Here is an 11,753-nt window from a genome sequence, read left to right as displayed (position 1 = left end):
GGAAGGAGAGAGGAGAGGGAGAGAACATGGTTCACAAAATGTCAGAAAATGATTACTAAAAACTATCTACACATAATTGGGGAAATATAATAAAAAGTATGTAAAAAGGATTTCTAACAACTATTTTGAAATGCTTAAAGACAATTTATGACGTAGAACTAAAGCTGGATATTTAGATTTTGGAGTTATTTGTAGTGATATGGCAAATAAACTTTTGAGAATTGATGCAATCAAAAAGTGAGGATACAGAAAGAAAAGGATTCAAGAGAAAGACAGGATGAATCCATAATTAGTGGGCATAATCTGAAGGAAGACACAGCAAAAAGCAATTATATAGAGTGAATAGACAAGTTGGAAGAAAACAAAAGTAGAGATTAGACAAATGCTCAAAGAGGAGAGTTTTGAATGCTGCTGAGAATAAATAAGGATGAAGATTGACAAAAGTATTTCTATTTTTCAATAAATAAATTGCTAATGACAGTTAAAAATGGTTACAATTGAAAGTGGAGGTTGTAAACCAAATTATAGAAGATTAAGAAGAAAAAAGAAGAGGCACCAAATGTACATAACTTTCCTTAATATTTTGCTGAATGAAAAGAAATACTGAATAAGGAGCTTATTAAGCAATTTTGGACTGTAGGCTCCCTTGACAGTCTATGCACTGTTTCTCATAATAATGTTTTTTGGTAAATTTTAGTTAAAGGTTAGTAAAAATAAAGACATTTTTTGTTTGTATATTTTCCTGAAATATGTGAATCTTTCAAATTTATCCATGGATCAAGTGGTCAAAAACAAAGAAACAAAATCTGATCTAAATATTTTGGTGATGTTTATTTTTTGTTAAGGATGCAATTCTGGAATATTTGTAGGAATTGGGTAAGAAACAATTAAGTATTAAGAGAGACTGATGTGAATAAGGAGGATTGTGAAAATAATCTGTGTAATGGACTAAGGTTAAATATTTGCCTTCATGGAGAGTTGGAGTTAGAGAATGAAATCAAGGAATTCTGAGGTAAGGAGAGTAAAAAATTGGGCTTTTAGATTTTCTTCATAAAGTATTAGTCAAGGTTCTCGACTGAAATGTCAAGAGAAAGTTCTGTGGCAGAATCCTCAAGGATAGAAGAAAAGGTCTCTAACTGCTGGAGTGAGTAGAATACTTAAATATTAGGGAAGAGTAAAAAGATCATCTTGTTGCAATGAATTACCAGTGCAACTTGAGAATAAATGGCCATGGTTTAAAAATTTACTTAAAAGAATTGAAGCCACAATATTTTCCCCAGAAAATGGAAAAATAATAACTGCTAAGAAACAAAAGAGCCTCAAATTTCTCTGTCCTACTTATTCTTCCTAGTCTATTTCTTGTCTGCTCTTGAAGTAAAATGTAATGAGTTAGATGTAAATGCATTCATGTCCCTGGGAATGAATCCATTAAAAATGAAATACCTAATCAAAACTTTTGTTTTAGTTCTCAAGACCTTTACTGAGTTTTGAAGTCTCAGTTGAGATATATCAAAAAACCTGGCATGCCACATGGTTTAAAGCTCTCTTTTCAAGCTAACAAGTAGGAGTGCAATCAAAATATGTTTAACATATTACATTATTCATCGTTTTGTTACAGAGTGAAGTTGAGAATAGGGACAAAAAGAGGAGCTGACTGGAGGTGTAAGAGAAAATTATATTCCTTAATTAAATAATAGAAGTTTAAAGATATAGGGAAGTTTACATATTTTTCCTGCTTGTATAAATGTTAAGTTACTTGATTATGAACTTGAACAATTGATTACATGATATACAAATAGCCATTTATCTACATGCTGAAGAATACACATGGTCAGTTACTTGTTTGTATCTGTGGTCAGAAACCTACATGGATTATGACAAGTTATCTGCATGAATATGTAATTAGTTATTTGCACATATTTAGTTAATTACTTGAATTTATGGATATAGTCAGGTTTGTACCATTTCTCATCTTTTATGAAACTGATTTTATGCCACAGGTAATCTTGGATTGAATAATTCTATGTCTTTGTGTTCGTTGACTTCTACTCTATGATCCTTCTATGTAAGTCATTATTGACTTAAAGGCACCAAATAGAACATATGTGTGTATGATTGCTATATATAAATCTAATTTGATAAACATTTATTGAATCTATTCAATAGTGAAGCCAATTTGTCCTGGATATATACCAGAGATGCTAGGAAAAAGGAAAAACAATACATTCTCACAAGTATGCATTCTACTAAGGAATACAAAAAAAAAAGTCATGAAAGAACTAGACATGTGAGGATTGAAGAAAATGTGATGGCTTTGCTTAGAGCAAATAAGACTGGAAGAAGGGGGGGCAGCTGGGTAGCTCAGTGGATTGAGAACCAGGCCTAGAGACAGGAGGTCCTAGGTTCAAATCTGGCCTCAGCCACTTCCTAGCTGTGTGACCCTGGGCAAGTCACTTGACCCCCATTGCCTAGCCCTTACCACTCTTCTGCCTTGGAGCCAATACACAGTATTGACTCCAAGACGGAAGGTAAGGGTTTAAAAAAAAAAAAAGACTGGAAGAAGGGAGAAAAGGTCAGTTAGTATAGCTGAGTCTAGTATGTGAAAGTATATCATATGGGAGAAGAATTAGAATTATTTTATTTGGTGCTAGAGGGAAGAACCAGGACTAATGGGTGGAAATGACAAAAAGGCACATTTAGACGTTATGTTACGGGAAAAGCAACATAATAACAAAACTCTCCCTAAGAATTAGAGAAGTCCAAAACTGGATGGACTGGCTTCTTTAAAGTCATTGTTGTAGTGTTTTGGAGGTCTTTTAGAGGAAGCTAGATAATCAATCATTCATCTGGTAAGATACAATATAGATTCCTTCATATATGGGTTGGCTAGTTGGTTGCTAAGATCCTTTCCAGCTCCTAAATTAGGTGATTCTTTGATAGTGGATAAAGTATATCACTGAGAATTATGAGCCAATTTTAAATTCCACATTATATCCTTAATATGCATCTATAAATCTATCTCTTTATCTATCCATGCATATGTATGTGTATGTGTGTGTACAAATACATCTTTTTTGTTTGTTTTGTTTTATTATTAAATTTCTGCATGTATTCTATAAATGGCACAGAATGCAAGTTTTTTCTTCAATAAAACATCTGTAGTTCCCTTTAAGAGGACAGCAGAAGATAATGTTTTTATCAATCTAAATTACTTTCAGGTGGTCTGACAATATTTAGTCCTACCATAATCCAGAAGAAGAAACATATAACATAGCTCTAGAAACACATGCAGTTCCATCAACTGATAGGTTAATTAATCAAATGAATATTTACCAGATGAGTCAAAACAAAAAGAACTATATTCATCGGATTTTCCCCTAAAACTCATTAAATTACAAAGGCAATGACAGAAATGCTTATTTATTTATCTCAAAACAAATATGGTAGGACACAATGATTTCAACTAATATTCTAATGGCGTATATCAATGTAATGATTATATATACATCATGATCTTTAAAATAATATTTACAATAATATATAAAAATGATGCTAATACAAGTGACTACAAAGAATGAAAATCTTGCATTTTTAACTTGCTTCTTTTTAAACAACAGGAGACTACTAGAAATTATTCAGTATCTCCATTAAATAAATTAATAGGACAGGAGGAATCTGTTTCATGGAAGAACATTTTGATCCAGTAATATATTAATGCACATAACCTTTTACTATATATACAGTAAACACCTTTTGATCACTGCATCAACAGTAACAAGGATGTTTTTAATCTACTTGGGTACCTTGTGCAATGGAAATCATAAAGCAACATACTTTAATACATTCAATCTCTCTCACAGTTGAACTGTTTTTTGAGAATAGTAGGTTTAGTCACATTTGTTATAATTGCCCTTCAGGAACAGATTGTCTTTTTTTTTAATTCATGTAAAATATACCATAGTATCAAGGGATTATATTAAAATTATAACATCTGAAAGTAAGTTTACTTAGTTTCTGAACCATTAATTTTTCTTATTTTAAAATGACACTTTTAACCCATGGTTCATTGTATTGATTTAGACAAGATATCAGTCACCACCACCTCCACCCCTAGGGTCACCAAAATATCACCCTTTCAGTGCTGGCTTATCCCAACTGAGCAAGATAAAATTTCAGCATAAATTCTTGTTATGACAATCACAAATTATTAAATACAATTAAAAACCAAAATGAATCCCATTCATCTAAAAATCTAGCATAAATTTTAATTAAATCTGGCATAAGCCTGGGATTTCTCATGCCATGATTACTAATAGAAGCTTGGAAGAACATGATAAAAGCTCAGAAAATTATGAATAGACACCAATGTATTTTTCATCATTTCTCTCAGACCCTTTATTTATTTTAAGGAAATTAGTTAACTTAATAAATCACCCAGAGTCAGCCTAAGGATATGTTTCAGATAAAGAAACCACAAATTATGACATCAAAAAACTAGAGGAAGCACTTCTGGTTTTTGGCTTAAAAAAAAATCAAGTAGTCAAGTACCAGGGATTGTCGTGACAGAATAATTTTCCACTTCCATCAGTTCCCCTCCCTTCCTCACTGCAAATATCACAGGGTGTGTGTACATGTGCCCGTGTGCATACACATGTGTGCATCCTTGGAAATTCTTATAGAAATACGTGACTTTAGTTAAGGTGCAAAAATTGTTTCATGAGTTCATAGATTCTAAGCACAGTTTGTGAGGGATGCAGAGAATATAGTTCAGAGACAGGCCCAATACAGTCCTGTGAATTCCATGGTGTCCATAGATACACTTCAATGTTTTCAACACTGTAAGGCTCTTTTTAGAATCTGGGAGTAAAGTCCCTAATTGCATTCAATGATGAGTTACATAAAGTAGATGAGATACTTATCTGTGCTCTTGCTCCTGCAAGTTAATGTGCTTTTTCAAAACAAAGACACTAGGGTTGACTGATGAAGGTCTTCCAAGCAAGGTTGGAGTGTGAGAGAGACCAATGCTCTTTAAGGTACCAAAAGTAAAAAAAATTGAACTCCTGGTAGGGAGTCTCTCCTACAAGAGTAGGCATCAGTCCTCTGTAAAACTCACATGAGCTACCTTCCTTTGCATAAATTGTTCTGAATGCACAGCCAATACCTGTGTGTTCTCCTTTCACCTGAAATGCCTGGTAAACTCTAACCATGTCAATTACATAAGTACAAATGACTGCTCTCATGCTTGCAATGGAGCCAGCCATTAGCCAATATACTTGTTTAGAAATCCCAGGTTTGTTAGTAATTAATTTTTTTAATGGTTAAAGAACATAAATTGAATTGCACCATATGGGAAGATTCTAATCATTGCACCATTTCCTTTATACAATCCAAGATACCTGTCTTTTTTAGGGACAGCTCACAAGGCAGAAAATATTCCTAAATGTTTTTAATGGTGATTATGTGCCTGCAATTGTATCTTCACTCAATCCAAAGGTATGATGGTTGTTTTGGCATAACATCCTTTGATACCTCCAGTCATTAAGGAGTGCAAACAGTAGAAGTCCCTGTGAGTGGACACATGTGGTGGTAGGCTGGGACTCCCAGCTCCAACTCCTCTGGCTCCTCCAGCCTCAGGGGCAGACGGGGTAGCCAAGGTGGGGTTGCTTGGCTCCAATGGCACAGTTAGAGACCCAGGGCCTCCAGTATCCAGCTCACAGCGGACCAGACCAAGAATGGCAACTGGGCAAGCCTTGCATATACCTCTTGAGAATTTCAGTTTTCTCCAAACTCATGAGGTTGCTATGAGGATGATTGACATAATTTATGTAAAACTCTTTTCAGTCCTTAAAGGGCTCATTCATTTGAGTTAGCATTCTTCTTGTGTAAATATAAATTAACAGAACTAAGGCTGTGAATACATACTCCTGTATGGGTTTACCAGAAAAAAGAAATTGATGAATAGACTCAACAGGCAGGTACCAATGGTTTTCCATTTCTTCCTTTACAAACATATTTACTGTATTACTTTTAAAGGATTACATAAAATTAAACGCAATTGTGTGTGTGTGTGTGTGTGTGTGTGTGTGTGTGTGTGTGTATGCATGTGTGGGTGTTCTTGTATATACCTGCTTCTCCTCCAGAACCTCCTAGTAGCTGCTAAGTGAGTCTTGGCTGTGTTGAAGAGTAAAGCAACAAGGTTAACGTGGAAATGTAACAGAATATCTTTTCTCAAAAGTTTTCAGGTCAAAGAACTATTTTAGGAATTATTCTTTCCTATGCATAAAATTGCCTTTGAAAAATTAAAGTCAAGGAAATGAGAAAGCTATACAATTTTTGTGTATGTATATTTAAATTAATTCTTATCTATTTCTTATTTCTAATTCCCTAAATTGTGACATCATCAGATTTATGAAACTTTTAAGTGCCTTGAGGGCAAGAACTGTGTTATTTTTTCATATTTTATGTCTTATGTAAAGAATTTTACCTAGAATTTAGCATAAAACCCCCAAAACAGTAGGTATTTATTAAGTTGAAATAAGTGAATTTGAAGTAAAGTTGAATTGATGTTTCATAAATACACATCCAAATTCTTGTAATCAATGAAGGAAACTAAGAATCATAAGGTTATGTTGATCCTTAGAGCCATACTTTGGCATTTTTACACACAGGGTAACACCACAAACCAATTTAGGAGATAGAGAGAACCATTCTTAAACAGAGATTCCACTGTGGGTGAAGAAAAAAAAAACAGAAGAGTTCAGTCCAGCATGGCATCTTCCATTTTAACAATGTGTTTTTAATTACTACTTAGTAGAGACTATACTGGTAAAAGACTCAAGTATTATGCTAAATTTGCTGCCCTTGAAAAATCCCCAATACTTTCAACTTCATTATAGTTCTAATTCTAGGGATTATTTTTTGGGTGGGGGGAATCTTATGGTACAGATATAGTAGCAAAATTAAATCTGCCTCTGGAATATAATTGCAAGAAAAATGATTTTCTCGGTGTTTCATTTAAGGCCTGTTATATACAAGTGTTTTAATTACCCTTTCTCATCTGTACTCATGTATCTTTAAAAGGAAAATTGAGTATAGTGCCTGTATTCATATATTCCCTGCCTATTTAATGATGCCAATACTAATTGAAAAGCTTCTATGGTGTCATCATTCTAACAATAAATCCATGTATTCATGGCATTACTATCCCCATAGCATCTCCATATTTTGACCTGCTTGCTGTTTTAGCATTGGGCAATAAAAAAGAGAGGAATTATATCTTTCAATATAAAATTCTTTCCTGCTCATAAACATACATTTTTTTTTCTTGTCAAGAAAAACAGTACCTCTTTAAACCTTCTTTAATTTCCTCCAAAGTGACTTCTCCGTTCTTAAATTGTATAATTCTTCTTTAGTAACTATATTGTTGGAGGATGAGTTAATCACACAGTAACAGCTTGAAGCTTTTGTTTTCATTTTGGTGTTGACCTTCCACTTTATGACATGACTTCTATTAGATTTGAAAGACATTTTTAAGTCCTTAATAGCAAAGTTTATAACTATTAACTTATAGTTTTTTCTCCTTTTCACCTTCTGTAGCTCTATTAATATATATATATATATGTATATATATATATATATATATATATTACTCCGAAACCTATTTTTAACAATTAGTGATAAAATCCAGGTAATCTAGATAAACCTTGGGTTAGATAAATTGACCATCTCAAGAATGACAATGAGCAAGACTTTTTTTCATGTAGTGAAGAAAACAGTCTCTTTGAAAGCTAAATGTCATTTTCTAAGGCTCTAGAAAGAATGGATAAGATATATCCTTACCAAGATGATTTAAAGGGAAATCTGTGGACTGGACACTCAAGTGTAGATGATTTTGAGTGATGTTCATAAAAGCCCTTAAAGAAGGGCCCTTTTGAAAACAAAAACTAATCTTAAATCTTTATTTTAATTATATTTGACATATATACAGGTATATATTTATATATAGTATGTATAAATATACACATATTTATTTATATATGATCTCAGTTCATATATAACCAATGTGAATTCTCTTAGAACTGTGATAAGTGCTAAGGGAATTACAAGGTTTCATTGAAAATTCCTGGTTTTGTTGAACATATTGTCCAGAGGTCCAAGTGTTTCTCATTTGTTTCAGTCATATCCAACTCTTTGTGTCCCTTTTTGAGGTTTTATTAGCAAAGATATTGGAATAGTTTACCATTTCCTTCACTAGCTCATTTGACAGATGAGGAAACTGAGGCAAAAAGGTTAAGTGAATTGCCCAGTGTCACACAGCTAGTAATTGTCCAAGGCATAATCTGAACTTGAATCTTTACTCGAGGCCTAATGATCTAACCCTTGTACCATTCACCTGTCCCACCCTCAATTTGACCATATATCTACACATAAACTAAAACAAAAATATTATGCTAATTTTAGCTTACATTTTACATCTAATTTCTTTTATAATCTTCTTTAATAAGGGTATATTGGGATTATTATACATAATACTTTATTATATATATATATTCTTGCTTTCTGATTTGTTAAAATTATCTAAACTTTTCCCATTTTTACATTTGTTGTCATGAATTTAATTAATACCTCATTTGTAAAGATGTTTTTTTCCTGTGAATTTCTGAGTGCTTCAACTGTCATTCATTCCTTAGAGATACTTTCTATGGCAGAGGTTCCTATTACTGTGTCCTGGAACTTTTTTAGTTAATGTTTTGAGGTAATGAATAGGCTCTGGTCTCATCCTTCCAAAGTAAGTGTAACAATATCTCTGGCTCAAGGTCATAGCTGTACCCTGATGTGTTTGGTGTATTTCTTCTTGCTCTTATTGGATCAAACCCTCACTCATGTTTTGATGTCAGCCAGTCTTCAGGTACTAGTACTCCAGTTTCATTTAACTATTCAACATTGATTAGCTTTTTCAAAAGCCTATTTACTTTGAAAATATGGTAAAAACAAACTATAAATATCTCCACCAACATCTTCTGGATATAACATCATATAGACCTGTCAAACACCTTCCAAATGCATGAACCAGAATAAAATATAATTAGGAAATATTTGACTAAATAAAATACAACAAAACATAAATATTGTTATATTTTAAAATCATACCAAGAAACAGATCTTCAAAGAGCCTTTATTTATCAATTAGTGATCTCATTTCTATTTGAGTTTGACACCCTTTCTCTGTGGCATCCAAGTCTCTGGGGATAATGAGTTCACTCAACATAGTTTATATATGAAATTATTTCCACCAAGAAACAGAGTGATAGTTGTATGAATCCCCCTCTAATAGATAGAGCTAGACTAGGGATTGGCTAGCCCTTCCAAAGTTTATTTCTTGCTTCTCATAGCATGATTGTTCTGCTGGTTGCAAAACTCAAGTTTTTGGAATACTGAGTTCCAGAAGATTTGCTCTCCTTGTTAAGAACCTTTGTTCCATGATGTCTATCTTAGTGGATATATATATATATATATATATGTATATATATATATATATCCAGATATATAAAAGATATTTATGTATGCATGTCATTTGTATGTTTGTATGTATGTATAGACAGATTTCATTCTTCCTCATTCCTTTTAGTTTAAAGCTATTTTATTAGATTTACAAGAAACTAGTCAAATACATTATTACTACCATTGTTAGGGGCTATTGATCTCTCTCCAGGAAACTCTCATTCCTAAATTTTAATCCTCAGTCTAGAAATGCCAATCTCATTCCTAAACAGTACTTCCTCAAGTCTTTGTAGAGTCCCCCCAAGTCCTTTGCCCTCTTTTTTTTCTCTATTTTACCTGTTAGTTTAATAGAAATTAATGAGACTAGCATAATTTGTGCCTTTATGGTCTTATTTCCATTTACAGTATTTTGTGATTTTAGTAATGATTTTATTGTTGTTTTTTTAGGTAGTGTAACCTCATCTATCTTCCTTTTCTTACCTATAAAATGATGATATTGTACTAGATGTTTTGATGTACCTTCTAGATATGTATCGATCTATAAACCTATGATGATCCTTTTGACTTATTTTGTATGCTCTGTAATATATACTGAGTTAGGACATAGGATGAGATATGGATATTCACTATCCTATCTGTCTTCATCTTGACAATTGATAACAAGTTGGGGCAAGTTTGGATTGTTGTTTCTAAGTTTTAGGTAGGGACATTAGGAAAATATTTGTTTTGCTGAAAAGAAGATCAAACATGATAAAGGAAAATAAATGTTGGCTTTGTAGTCAAAGAGCATACTATAAAATGCCTGGTTCAGTTACTTAATTTGTATCAGCCCAAAAAATGTCTATGTATCTCCCTGGTATAAGGGTTAAATTTTAATGGTTTCGACTGTAATATATGCTCAAAGTCTAAAATGACTTTAACAGCTTTCATTTACAAAAGAGGTGGAAAGAGTGAAAGTAGAAAAATACAAAAGGTTAGAGAAGACATTATCGTATCTAACTAAATATTGTTCCAGTGCTTGGCTCATTCAGGACTTGTTAACCTTCAATTCGAATTAAACTATCTCCAGAAGACAGGAGGGGAAAACTAGCTGTCCACTCACCCAAGTTCCCTCAAAGAGGCAGGTCAAGACAATGACTGGAGCTGAAGGTGACTCCTGAGGCTGACTTTCTTCTTTGAGCTGACCTTCTTCATGAAGCTGACTTCCTCCTTGGAGTGACTCTCTTCTTGGAGTCCACTCTCTCTAGCCTCAGAAACTCAGGGCCTTTTATAGTGGCTTCTTGTCTCCTCCCCTCTTCACAGGGGCCAGTCACAGCTTCCAAATTGTCTAGGGCTGCCAAAGAGTCAGTGATTGTGGGAACTAGTTCCACACCTTCTGGAGGGATGCAAAAGGGTTCACAATTTCTGAGTGTGTGAACTCTAAAAAGAATTCATAAGTTTCTGACAGTTGAGTTAGAAAAAAGTTTGAAAGTCTCCAGATATCTTGCTGGCTTCTCACCTAGCACTAGTTATGGTGTGAATTCACTAAGTGGTTTGAGAGCTCTTCCCCATAGTTGAAGCTATTCAAAGTTATTGTTAACTATAGTGTTAACTCCAACTAGGCAAAGGGAATAAAGGATTCCCCTTTCCCAAGTGCAAACTCAGAATAGACAAAGAGAACCAAGAATTTCCTTTCACATTGGACCTCACTTTCCTTTTATGCAATAATAACTAGGAAGAACAATGATACCTAGGCAGCATTGTGAATAAGGTGCTGGCCTCAGATACTTTCCAGCTCTTTGATTTTGGGCAAATCACCTAACCTCTATCTGCTTCAGGTTCTTTGACTCTTAATAAGAGACAATAAAATTATATTATTCACAGGATTATTATGACAAAATGAGATATTTGAAAAGGACCTGAAACAGAGTAGGTACTTTATAAATGCCATAGTGTTTTTCTTATGATATCTCATTAGATGCTCACAATAATACTGACAAGTAAGTACTGTTAAAACCTCCATTTTACATAAGAAGAAACTGAGTTTAAATGATTTTCGACACAGCTAATAATTAGCTGAGACATGATTCAAACTAAGTTTTTCTTGACTCCTAGTACCACAATGTTTCATTTTTCTGTGTCTGCAAAATGAAGAACTTGCATAATGATTTCTAAAACCCATCACATTCTAAATCTCTCATTTCACATATATATGTATATACATATACATAAACATATGTATATATTTAATAGATATTTACTAATCACCTACT

At 33.3% G+C, this 11,753-nt stretch overlaps 1 pseudogene; it reads right to left on the bottom strand.

Annotated features, from left to right (window-relative positions):
- Positions 1-4,691: 4,691 nt before the first annotated feature.
- Positions 4,692-5,365, bottom strand: LOC100617635 (solute carrier family 25 member 16-like; annotated as a pseudogene).
- Between the last annotated feature and the right edge of the window lie 6,388 nt (positions 5,366-11,753).

This window comes from Monodelphis domestica, chromosome 6 (genome assembly GCF_027887165.1).
Source record: "Monodelphis domestica isolate mMonDom1 chromosome 6, mMonDom1.pri, whole genome shotgun sequence".
Classification (NCBI taxonomy): domain Eukaryota; kingdom Metazoa; phylum Chordata; class Mammalia; order Didelphimorphia; family Didelphidae; genus Monodelphis; species Monodelphis domestica.
The sequence above is the reverse complement of the archived record's forward strand: the minus strand, read 5'-3'. Positions and strand labels throughout refer to the sequence as shown.